General features: G+C 43.8%; 1 protein-coding gene across 1 annotated transcript in view; it reads left to right on the top strand.

Annotated features, from left to right (window-relative positions):
- The first annotated feature begins 1,154 nt into the window (after positions 1–1,154).
- The window catches only part of LOC124777638, an 85,322-nt gene continuing 73,172 nt past the window's right edge, over positions 1,155–13,304 (top strand). Inside the window, exon 1 of the mRNA XM_047253113.1 lies at positions 1,155–1,311. The gene's annotated coding sequence lies outside the window, so the exon portion shown is untranslated. The remainder of the gene's footprint in view (positions 1,312–13,304) is intronic.

Below are 13,304 nucleotides of genomic sequence, written 5' to 3'. Positions count from 1 at the left end.
ACTGCGCGACACAAAGCTTTACGCCTCGCCTGGGTCCGTAAACACCGACATCCGACTGTTGATCACTGGAAACATGTTGCCTGGTCAGACGAATCTCTTTTCACTGTATCGAGCAGATGGACTCGTACGAGTATGGATACAACCTCATAAATCCATGGACCCTGCATGTCAGCAGGGGACTGTTCGAGCTGGTGGCGGTTCTGTAATGGTGTGGAGCGTGTGCAGTTGGAGTAATATGTCTAGATGCGACTCTGACAGCTGACACGTACGTAAGCATTCCCTCTGATCACCTGTATCCATTCATGTCCATTGTACATTCCGACGGACTTGTGAATTCTAGTAGGACAATGCGACACCCCACACGTCCAGAATTGCTACATAATGGCTCTTCTGTATTTAAACACTTCCGCTGGCCACCAAACTCCCCAGAGACATGAACATTATTGAGCTTAACTTGGATGCCTTGCAACGTGCTGTCCAGAAGAGATCTCCATCCCCTCGTACTCTTACGGATTTACGGACAGCCCTGCAGGATTCGTGGTGTCAATTCCCTCCAGCACTACTTTTGACTAGTTGAGTCCATGCCACGTCGTGTTGCGGCACTTCTGCGAGCTCGCGGGGGCCCTACACGATATTAGGCAGGTGTACCAGATTCTTTGGCTCTTCAGTGTGTAACGTACAGGGCGAAAATCTTACAGAGATGGGAAACGTATAAATACTATTTGACTGTATAAATTTCTAAATGTAATCCCCGAGCATAGCCTAACTGGCAAAGTTCAAAGTTTTTCAGTTCTTCTCACTGAATTTTAATTTCCTTTCCAAATCCCTCTTTGATTTCCTTTACTGCTTGCTGAATGTACAGACCGAATTACATAGTAGATAGGCTACACAACCCTTTTTTTACTCCATTCTCAGTTAATATTCCTTTTAATGTCTTTCGTAACTACCTGTGTTTCTGTATAAGTTGCAGATAACATTTGGTACCCTGTATTTTACCCTCCTACCCTGAGAACTTCCCAGACAGAATAATCCAAACTAGGAGTAGGACTCAGTAATTTGGGACGCCATTTGTTACCGGCAGCGCCACGGGAGTGCTGACGTGGTCCGGCCAGCGCTGGAGACGGCGGCAGACACGTATCGCCTCGTAGAGACGCGTTCGCCTGCGACTGCCAGCAGATAAGGAGCGCGCCGTCAGCGACTGTATTGCCGATAGATTGCGTGTTGACGAGGCGTTCCCGAACGTGCCGGCCGGTGGCTACGCAGTACTCGCGACGTGGTGTGCTGTACCGGCAGCTGCGACCCAACTACTAGGTAAGTCGACCGCGCCGAATGACCATGGCGCCTCGTGTTACTTTGAATCACTTACAAGCAATCTGCAATTGTCTGACAGCTGACAGTAAATGCTCTGCAACGCTGATCAAGGAGTGTTTTCATGTGATTTTGGTCGGAAACTACAACCTTTGGCAACGGGATACAGCGCGCGGAAATTCTACATCATTGCATCCAGGATAAATGTATATTCCGTCGTTTGCATTTACATTTACACATTCGTACATACTTCGCAAGCCACCATACAGCGCTTGGCGGACGGTAACTTGTAGCATCGATAGCCATTCCCTTTCTCGTTCCACTTGCAAATGGAGGGAGGGAAAAACGACCTCTATATGCTTCCATATGAGTCCTAATTTCTCTTTTCGACCCTTAAGCAAATTTATATTGGTGACAGTAAGATCTTTCTGTAATCTGTAGCAAATGACGGTTCCCTTTTCAATATCGATTCCCGAAAAGAACATTTTCATTCATTTATACATTCATTGTGTTCCATACATATTATCAACAAGGAGAACCTTCAGTGACGTGGAACTAACGTTCACATGAGAAAAAAGGCAATCATATTGTATTAACAATAACCTGTGGCTATTCTGCTTAGTGCTCTTCACACTTATGCCATCTTAATTTAATCTTCCCTCCAGCGATTCCAGTTTCATGTAGCATTAGATTAATACTCGCATACTGACCGAACTTAAGGTAACAAACTTAATAGCTCGCTTCTGAACTACATCGATGTCCTCGTTTAATTTGACCTGGTGGTGATTCCAAAAACTCGAGCAGTAGTCAAGAACAGGTCGCGCAAGTGTTCTGTACGCGGTCTCCTTTATTTATGAACTATGCATTCGTAGAATTCTCTCAATAAAACTAAGTCGACCATTCACCTTTAGTACAACAGACCTTACGTGCTCGTTCCTTTTGATGTCGTTTTGTAACGTTACGCTCAGATATTTAATAGGCTCTCCCCAAGGATCTCAATAGATTTGAGGCAGCAGCCTTTACTCTCGCAGTATTGAATATTGTATCTCTTTTTTCCTTTTCTGTAGTATTGTGTTCAATTTAAATTCCCCTGTACAGTCCTTTATATTCCCTGCATTTTACAGCACTCCCTTTTGTGTTTAATACTTACTTCCCATCTGAACTCTAGGTGTTCACACAGCTGCTTCTCGTTTCTCCAGTGGTACTACTAGCTGCACCCCGCTGTCTTACCTGCGGTTAAACATTTATTTACGAGCATAAAGCAGTGTCAAGCAATACACCTCTAGTACTGCATTCGAATATTACAGCATTGATTTTACTATTCATTTTAGAGCAAGCTGCCATCTGTCACACCAAACATAAATTCTATCTAAATCATCGTGTATTCTTTTATAGTCACTCAAAGACAACACGACACTTTCCCATACACTACGTCATCAACAGCCGTAGATTGCTACTCACCCTAGGCCGTTTATGCATATAGAAAACAAGGTCGGGTCCTATCACACTTCTCTGGAGCACACTTCTCTCTCTCTCTCTTTCATTTCTTGTTTCTTTATTTTTTTGTGTATATGTACTAAGCTGTTTAAAATGTCGACTGATGGTGTTATCGCAGCGAGCCTGTATGGAGGGTTAAGACGATAGACTCTTAATCGGGACAACACAGATTAACACCACTCTCTATCTACCTTGATTACAGTTCTTCGTTCATTCCCTGAAAATGGTGGAATACCACTGAGATCCCGTCAACGACACCGATTACATTTCGAGCTAGTACTTCTTAAACTGACATATGTGGTGTCATAGTAACATTCGCATGCATCATTTGTGATAAGTTCATATTGTTTTAAGAATTACAGCAACCAGTCATTTTTAATGTATTTTTAAGATAATACCCGTTTCGGGCTTTCACCAGTCTTCAGTTAGCGTAATACATTTTTGACTCTTCAGTAAGTATATCGTTAAAACATCGATAACAAATTGGATACTGCAGCTTCCCTGTGCAAAATAACAATTTTACTCAGCTACTACACTTCTCGATTGTATATTTACGCTATACTGCTGGTTAGGTGTACTTAGCTTCTACTATGCTTGTTGTTACTCCGATTTTCGCGTATTTAGGTGTGGCACAAGCACTCTTCCACTTGCATCTGGCAGAAAAACAGCGCAGTATCCGCCATGTTGATGCCTGACATCTTTGTTTACACGCGAAAACTATATCTATGGTCAAAGCTATATTTTGATTACAGTTTTTGAAAGTACTATTTCTAGTTTAAGCTTCTGTATGCCTAAACAGGACTGAAATTTTTTAGCATGAATGTGCTAGCATTATGTGTGGTTATTAAATAAAATGAACGTAGTTTATATAAGAGAATTAATATTACATATTTTACTCGCAGCTGGAATGCCATTTACGAACAAACTGAACAAACTAATATTGTATCCCGAACCAGGTATCTAAATTGGAAGGACAAAAGATGAGTTATCGTTTATTGTCTGAACTACATCGAGACATTGGAGATGAGGAAGGAATGAGCTTGAACCTGAAGTTCAAATACATAACGAAGACTCCAGTAAAAAATTGAATTTTTTAGGATGGGGGTGTTGAATGGACTTTGTTCTGTAATAGCTTCACACTGTCACAAGGGTGCGGAAGCTATTATTGAATCCCATTTACCTCCACATGTATGTTAACTACATGCATCCCATTTACACACAATAAGAAGAGTTACGGCGCGATGAAGTACGGCAGCAGCTGTATCGACAGACGTGGACTGTCCTTGGTCGATCCCGTCAGAGTTTCGGCGCAGCCAACCTAGGCAACCTTAGTTAGCAGACGACAGTATGTTCATTGCGGCTATGTACTAATAAACAAGAGCACACGCAGCGTATACGGTTAGAGATCACAGGAATCTGAGATGTGATTAAATTTGAAATGATTTAAATTTATTGTTCTGTTCAATGAAGATCCTCTTTGCACTTAGTGTTGCAAGATCGCTAATGGAAACAATTAAATATAGGCCTGAAGTCATACAGATTCTTTCGACATTTAGCGAAACAGCTACTCCTGTCAGCCATTTCAGCGTAATTCTTCTCACAGTGAACAATTAATATTGGTTGGTTAAACGGAAGAAGGAAAAAAAAAGTAAGCTAGAGAAGAGGAACGTAAATAAGTGCACTGGTCCCTACGGATTATGGAATACATATTTGCGTAATAAGAAAAACCAATTTACTGTCGTTTTGAACAACGATACTGGTAGAAGAAAATATTTTTAATGTTATCTACAGAGAAAACAAGTTGTTCTGCTTTGTTAAGATTGAACGGGTAGCCTCTGTTGTCAATAATCCGTCAAATTTAAGAATCTTTTAGTTGCGGGAGGTGACTTTGCTATATTTAAATACAACATTGTAGAATTACTCAACTGTTTTGTCTTATTCTGGCGTGATATATCACATTTTTAGCTTAAAGAGCGCTGGTTTTTCGGATGGAGGTAGGTAAGCGTGTAGCATCCCGTCTCCACCGAGATTAGAGACAGAGCTTGCCTGTCTTAACTAGAATGCTGGATGAATCTATCGTGTCCTTGCTTAAGGATCTATCTTGCTAGTTGCCGAACTTCATTCTATATGCTACCTCTGAGATGTCTATATGCCATTTATGTTTACAATATAATATAAAGGAGTTCCACGCAGTTTTACTCAAATAAGAAGAATAGATGGGCTACTTTAACGTTAAACATAAACATTTCTGTGTTCACGAGTATATTGATTTATAGAATAAATAAAAGATTTCCACCGATAGCGCAATCTCATTCCTCCGTCTAGAATCCGGAGGCTCCAAGTGCGATACTACGAACAGGAGGCAGCCTAAGGGTCGGCAACTCTTAAGCCACTTGTCAGCCGACCAAGTCCGCTGACCAGTGCTAATGTTGCAATATATTTCTAATCTATTTCTCCACGTCTAAGCAAACCTACAGAAATAGTACGTTTCAAATAGTAATACAGATAAAACTTTAATTACTAATATAAAGAGCCAGATGTTGTACGAACTTAACAGTCTGTTCAATATCTACTTCCTTCCTTCCTTTTTCCCACGAAAATCAAAATTATGTATGTTTCTGCAACAGTTCCCGTTTATCTGTCACATGGAATATCAAAAACTAGATATACAGTACTGAAATAGCGGAAATTTGGCATTATTTTCCTGGAAACTCCTTCTTAACTTCACTGTGTAACATTCTGTTTGTCGGAATTGCCTGAAAAATTCTGTAATAGTACCATTACTAACAGGCAGAATTTAAAGCAAAAAGAGACTATCTGAAGATTTTTTTTCACACGATTACTGAGTTACGCGTGAAATATGCAGCTTTGTAGTGTGGCTCAAAATGGATGCAACTCGCTACTAACAAGTAGTCTGTTCCGCATAGAAAAAACAAAAGACTATGTTGATATTAACGCCCTTACGTGAGGCTTGTGTTGCAGCATAGCTCGATAAAACACTGCAAGCAGGTATGTCCCAGCGCAGTGATGAACGATTGGTGGTTGCTCCCAGTGCGTATTGTCGAATGTATCATCAGAAAAATACATTTCTTTGTCACAGTACACAACGAATAAACACATTTCGTACTCCAAAATTATGCTATGCTACCTATTGCCCTGTATTGAGTCGCACGTTAAAAGTGTTGAATTAAATATTGGAAAAGTGATGATGATCGTATGAATAAGACGAGTGACTTTTTTGTTCAACTATATTACGTGTAACTGTGGTGCCAACTGCTGCTCAAATTGCTGCTGCAGATGCAGTACGATGCGACAGAGCCATACGCCGAACGCAATGGTCTTCCCTATCGGAACTGCCGTGTGGCCGTCCAAAGCACGGTCTTCTTGAGACCGTACATGCTCGTGACCACCGCTGCCAGCAATCATGTACGATGGCTATATTCCTGCCAAGTATTTCTGCAGTATCAGAGAAGGAACATCCACTTTCTCGTAGCCCTATTAGACAATCTCGTTCAAACTCAGTGAGGTGTTGATAATGGCGTCCTTGTCGTTTTTAAGGGCATTCTTGACTAACTTGAACTCACCACTTCCGATGTCAAAGGTAACTAACTTTCACGACCGTTACAGCGTGCATTTAAAGCAAACCTGATTTGCATCCTCACAGTGCTGCACTCTTTTACGACTGGTGCGAAATCTGAAAGGACAACATCTTTCAGAGTAGAAACACGCCTACCAATTTTCGATTATGTCTCACAACTCTTTCTTGCATTTTTTCCGTCAGTGTATTTGGTATCTGTTTTTGGTCATTCCAATGTAAGTATGAACAATGTAGAAAAAGATAGATTGCTACTTACCGTAAAGAATACACGTCAAGTTGCAGACAGGCACGATTAAAAGACAATCACATATAGCTCTCGGCCACAGCCTCCGTCAGTAAAGAGGACACACACACACACACACACACACACACACACACACACACACACACACAAGGAGGCACACCTCACTCACAACTCCAGCATTCTGGCCCGAGATGCTGGAGTTGGCGGTCGTGTGTGCGTGAGGTGTGCTTGCTGTGGCCGAAAGCTGTGTGTCAGTGTCTTTTAATCGTGCCTGTCTGCAACTTGACGTGCCTTCTTTAAAGTAAGTAGCAATCTGTCTTTTCCCACATTGCTGATATTCCTACCTGGAGTTTCCGTTGCAGTCAAAGTGTGTTTAGATGTGATGGGATTGACGCGTCTTTCGTTAGGCAAATCCAAAAATCAAAATTATCGCGGGTTTCTACACTCCTGGAAATGGAAAAAAGAACACATTGACACCGGTGTGTCAGACCCACCATACTTGCTCCGGACACTGCGAGAGGGTTGTGCAAGCAATGGTCACACGCACGGCACAGCGGACACACCAGGAACCGCGGTGTTGGCCGTCGAATGGCGCTAGCTGCGCAGCATTTGTGCACCGCCGCCGTCAGTGTCAGCCAGTTTGCCGTGGCATACGGAGCTCCATCGCAGTCTTTAACACTGGTAGCATGCCGCGACAGCGTGGACGTGAACCGTATGTGCAGTTGACGGACTTTGAGCGAGGGCGTATAGTGGGCATGCGGGAGGCCGGGTGGACGTACCGCCGAATTGCTCAACACGTGGGGCGTGAGGTCTCCACAGTACATCGATGTTGTCGCCAGTGGTCGGCGGAAGGTGCACGTGCCCGTCGACCTGGGACCGGACCGCAGCGACGCACGGATGCACGCCAAGACCGTAGGATCCTACGCAGTGCCGTAGGGGACCGCACCGCCACTTCCCAGCAAATTAGGGACACTGTTGCTCCTGGGGTATCGGCGAGGACCATTCGCAACCGTCTCCATGAAGCTGGGCTACGGTCCCGCACACCGTTAGGCCGTTTTCCGCTCACGCCCCAACATCGTGCAGCCCGCCTCCAGTGGTGTCGCGACAGGCGTGAATGGAGGGACGAATGGAGACGTGTCGTCTTCAGCGATGAGAGTCGCTTCTGCCTTGGTGCCAATGATGGTCGTATGCGTGTTTGGCGCCGTGCAGGTGAGCGCCACAATCAGGACTGCATACGACCGAGCCACACAGGGCCAACACCCGGCATCATGGTGTGGGGAGCGATCTCCTACACTGGCCGTACACCACTGGTGATCGTCGAGGGGACACTGAATAGTGCACGGTACATCCAAACCGTCATCGAACCCATCGTTCTACCATTCCTAGACCGGCAAGGGAACTTGCTGTTCCAACAGGACAATGCACGTCCGCATGTATCCCGTGCCACCCAACGTGCTCTAGAAGGTGTAAGTCAACTACCCTGGCCTGCAAGATCTCCGGATCCGTCCCCCATTGAGCATGTTTGGGACTGGATGAAGCGTCGTCTCACGCGGTCTGCACGTCCAGCACGAACGCTGGTCCAACTGAGGCGCCAGGTGGAAATGGCATGGCAAGCTGTTCCACAGGACTACATCCAGCATCTCTGCGATCGTCTCCATGGGAGAATAGCAGCCTGCATTGCTGCGAAAGGTGGATGTACACTGTACTAGTGCCGACATTGTGCATGCTCTGTTGCCTGTGTCTATGTGCCTGTGGTTCTGTCAGTGTGATCATGTGATGTATCTGACCCCAGGAATGTGTCAATAAAGTTTCCCCTTCCTGGGACAATGAATTCACGGTGTTCTTATTTCAATTTCCAGGAGTGTATAAAGCTTTTTCACGTTAGTTTGAGAACGGTGACTCCGTTCTAGGCAAATGGACTAAACGAGAAAGAAAACAGAACAAAGCTTCAGTGTTAACTGCTGATAGACAAACGAGAATATTTTATTTTGTGACATAATACTGGCAAACTCAAAGGCTGTAACAAAATTCCCTTTACGAATTTTAACGACCTTTTGCGAGGACCAAGACGGTTAAGTTTAGTGTGGGAACTCATGTTGGCACACGTACCGTTTTCCCGCTACACGCAAAATACCACAACACACGTCGCTCTCTGACTCCTGCTACTTGTCGTCTGGGTTCATTTACAAGTAGGAATCGATGTGACGACCATCGACGTCAGCACAGATACTGTACCTCCCTACCATGATCCGGTACAGACGGCCATTCCTGGTTGTCCAGCATCCACCGCAGCTATAACCCGCGCCAGTAAGTCTTCCTCGGATGCCGCAATGGCCTCGTAAATCAAGGATTTTTGTAAATTTGTGGTAAGGTCTTATGGGACCACACTACTGAGATCATCGGTCCCTAAGCTTACCCACTACTCAATCTAACTTAAACTAACTTACGCTAAGGACAACACACACACCCATGTCCGAGGGAGGACTCGAACCTCCGACGGGGGGAGGCGCGCGGACCGTGATAAGAAGCCCTAGACCGCGCAGCTACCCCACGCGGCTCAAGGATTTCACGTGCCCAGTAGATAGGAGTTGTCTGGCGAGTTCAAGTCGAGAGAACGTGAAGGCCAAGCAATCGGGCAGCCAAAACCTATCTGCTGTTACCCAAATCGTTGGTCCAGATGATCTCCTTCTGCAATTGAAAGATGAGATGTTGCGCCATCGTGCTGGAACTACATGTTATGAGCAGTGACACATTTCCCAAGAGTCCATGTAACACGCCATAAAGGAACCGCAAGTATGCGGCACTGGCGATATGTTGTGGAATAAGACGCGGCCCAATCACACGTTCATCCAGCAACCCTGTCCAAATGTTCACAACGTACCGTTCCTGAAACCCTGGGGGCGCACAACATGCGGATTTCCATCGGACCACACATGGCTGTTGTGGGAATGGAGGACTTCCTTTCCTGGAGGCTTCATCCGTGAAAAGAATCCGTCGTGTGACGTCGGGCTCGTCCACACGTTGGTGCAAGAACCACCTGCAGAAGTGGGTTCGTGTCACAGAATCCTGAGGCTGCATTGCCTTTACCTTCTGGGGGGCGGTACAGGTGTAACTGCTGATCGTACAGAACACACCAGGCAGTATGGTTATCCACATTCAGTCTACCTGCAACGTATCTGGTACCCGCCATCGCACCATGTTCCACTACAGCCTGCCGATGGTGAAGTATGTGAGGCCCGCTGGTACACCATAGCAAAGAAAGAGTGCGAAGGTGTCTGGTGGCGTGGAAAACCCTCCACATACAACTGACGAGCAGCCCTCCCATTGCACCGAGCTTTGGAGTTCAATAACATCGTGTAGGCGTTTACCACAAAGGAGCAGTTCACTATTGTCAATAGCAACATACAAAAAATGAAACGCACATACAGCTTGCATTCTATACTGTAGTTAACAGTTAATACTCTACATTAGTGCAAGCACAACAGCAGGTGCAAACCCCTCTCGACAAATCACAAACTCAACTGAATAGTATATGAGCAAACCGTCAATGAGCATGGGACATCAGGTGACTGGTGAATGTTGTACGTAATATCCAGGCCAGTGGCGCCGAAAATGCGAGAGGTTTGAACGTGTGTTGTAGTATTCTGATTGTAGCGGGGAAACAGCACGTTTACAGGTATGAGTTCCTATGCTAAACAACCATCATGGTCCCCACTTTTTACTTTTTTTGTGTTATCAGGCTACTGACTAGTTTGATGAGGCCTGCCACCAATCACTCTCCTGTGGCAACCTCTTCATCTCAGAGTAGCACTGGAAATCATCTGCTGCATGTATTCCAATCTCTGTCTTCCTCTACAGTTTTTTACCAGCTACAGCTCCCTTCAATACCATGGAAGTTATTCCCCGATGTCTTAACGGATGTCCTACCATCCTGTCCCTTCTTCTTGTCAATTTTTCCCATATATTCCTTTCCTCGCCGATTCTGCGGAGAACCTCCTCGTTCCTTACGTTATCAGTCCATCTGAGTTTCAACATTCTTCTGTAGCACCACATCTCAGATGCATCTATTCTCCTCTGTTCCTGTTTTCCAGCAGTTCCTGTTGCACTACCATAGAGTTCTGTGTTCCAAACGTACATTCTCAGAAATTCTTCCTTCAAATTGAGAGCAATGTTTGATACTAGTAGACTTCTCTTGGCCAGGAATGCCCTCTTTGTCTAGTCTGCTTTTAATGTCCCCTTTGCTCCATTCGTCGTGGTTTATCTTGCTGTCTAGGTAGCAGAACCGCTTAACTTCATGTGCCTCGTGATTACCAGTTCTGATGTTAAGTTTCTCGCTGTTCCCATTTCTGCTACTTCTCATCACTTTAGTCTATCTTCGATTTACTCTCAGTCCATATTCTGTACTCATTAGACTGTTCAGCGCCTTCAGCAGATCCCGTCAATTCAATTTCACTCAGGATAGCAATGTCATCAGCGAATCTTATCATTACTATCCTTTCACCTTGAATTTTTATTCCACTCTCGAACCTTGATTTTATTTCCATCACTGCTTCTCCGACATATAGATTGAACAGTAGGGGCGAAAGAATGCATTCCTGTCTTGCACCCTTTTTAATCCGAGCACTTCGTTCTTGGTCTTCCACTCTTATTGTTGCGTCTTGTCCTTTGTACAAGTTGTATATATACTTCTTTCCCTATAGCTTATCCCTATTTTTCTCAGAATTTCGAACATCTTGCATCATTTGACATTATCGAACCCTTTTTCTAGGTCGATAAATCCTATGAATGTGTCTTGATTTTTCATTAGTCTTGTTCCCATTATCAACCGCGTCAGAACTGCCTCTCTGGTGCCTTTACCTTTCCTAAAGCCAAATTGGTCTTCATCTAATACATCCTCAATTTTATTTTCCCCTTTACAAGTCGTCAACGTCTGTAAAGGGAATTTACGAGTAGTTACACCTTAGCGGTTAAAATTCTTCTGGGTACTATGCCGCGTCATTGCTAAAAACTAGCAACAATAATAAACTAAAACCGACGTTTCGGCCGAATTGCAACGGCCTCCCTCAGGGCAATTCGGTCGAAACGTCGGCTTTAGTTCATTATTGTTGTTAGTTTTTACCAATGACGCTGCATAATACCCAGAAGAATTTTAATCATTACGACACCGGCCGCGGAAGCCTACGTTCTTATATTAGTTAAACCTTGTGTAGACTACCCGATAAATCAGCACAGTTTCTTACTAAAGGAAACAAATTTTCTGAATGAGACTGTTTATATTTTGTGAGTAAAACCGTCAAGATCGTTTAATATATTATTTTATTTATTAAGTGTCGATGCCCCGCCAAGGCATAGCTTTTATTGACTGCGAGAATGATGTCTTACTTGATGATGAAGTCGGCTACCGAAACAACGTTACAAATAATGTAATATATCAAGCGATCCAGATGGTTTTATCCCGATCCAGATGGTTTTATTCACAAAATATCAAAACTGTGCATAGCACCCGGATTTTCTTCGAACAGTCCCGGTAAACTGTATTTTGTCTATGAATTAAATGTGTAAGAGACGCAGATATGAATTATGGTTAAATATTATTCGAGATCATGAAAGCCAATTATCGAGAGATATTGAAAAATGACAGCCACTTGAATATGGAAGATAAACAGCAGCCGATTGATTCTGATAAGCACTGGAAGGAGCTTTGGAGATTGTCTCATGAGCTAGTGCTGAACATTTCAAGAATCCCATAAATGATACGAAAGACTTCAACGACATTAAAGGCTGAAGACCCCAATACGACAGTTTAGTTTTCCTACTTCTTTGAAAATGTGTTTTATGGTTTTTATACGCTGCACAGGTAGGACGTTCGTTCTGAAGTAAACCATTTATGTGTTACACATAACTCATTATAATTAACAAACGTATGTTCAAATTCTGCGTCTCGCATACAATATCTGATCAAAAGTATCTGAAGACCTATTAACGGGCATTGATATGAGAAGTGTCCACCCTGCGCCTTAATGACGTCTTCAGCTCTGCTGGGGCCACTTTCTGTGAGGTGTCTAAATGTTTGCCGAGGAGTGGCAGCCCATTCTTCCCCAAGAGCCGAAACCGGAGAAAGTAGTGATTTTGGAGTCTGGGGACTGGAGCGAAGTCCACTTGCGAACTCAAACCAATGATGTTCTGTTGGTTTCAAGTCGGGATTTTAGGCAGGCCAATCCATTTCAGGAATGCTATTGTGCACGTGCCATTGCCTCAAAGATGATGCCTTATAACACTGTGCATTGTCATGCTGTCTCTGATGAGAGCCTGAATGAAAGAAGCACATTGATGATCTGCTGAAACGTTTGAGTTCAACTACATATGCTATTAGGGCGATTGCAAATTTTGCTGATAAACATATCAGTAAATTAGTTTACTACGCCTACTTTTATACGCTGGTTTCATATGGCATCATACTTTGAGGTAATTCATCATAAATGAGAAACGTATCCATTCTACAGAAGCGTGTAGTTGAAATAATAACTGGAGCCCACCCAATGTCATTTTGCAAACATTTATTTAAGGAACTAGGGATGTTCACAGTAGCTTCGTTATATATACATACATTCCCTTTTTAGAAAGTGTCAAGTCAATATGTACTTAAAGAGCATAGCT

This window comes from Schistocerca piceifrons, chromosome 2 (genome assembly GCF_021461385.2).
Source record: "Schistocerca piceifrons isolate TAMUIC-IGC-003096 chromosome 2, iqSchPice1.1, whole genome shotgun sequence".
Taxonomy (NCBI): Eukaryota; Metazoa; Arthropoda; class Insecta; order Orthoptera; family Acrididae; genus Schistocerca; species Schistocerca piceifrons.
This window is presented reverse-complemented; position numbering and strand designations above follow the sequence as displayed.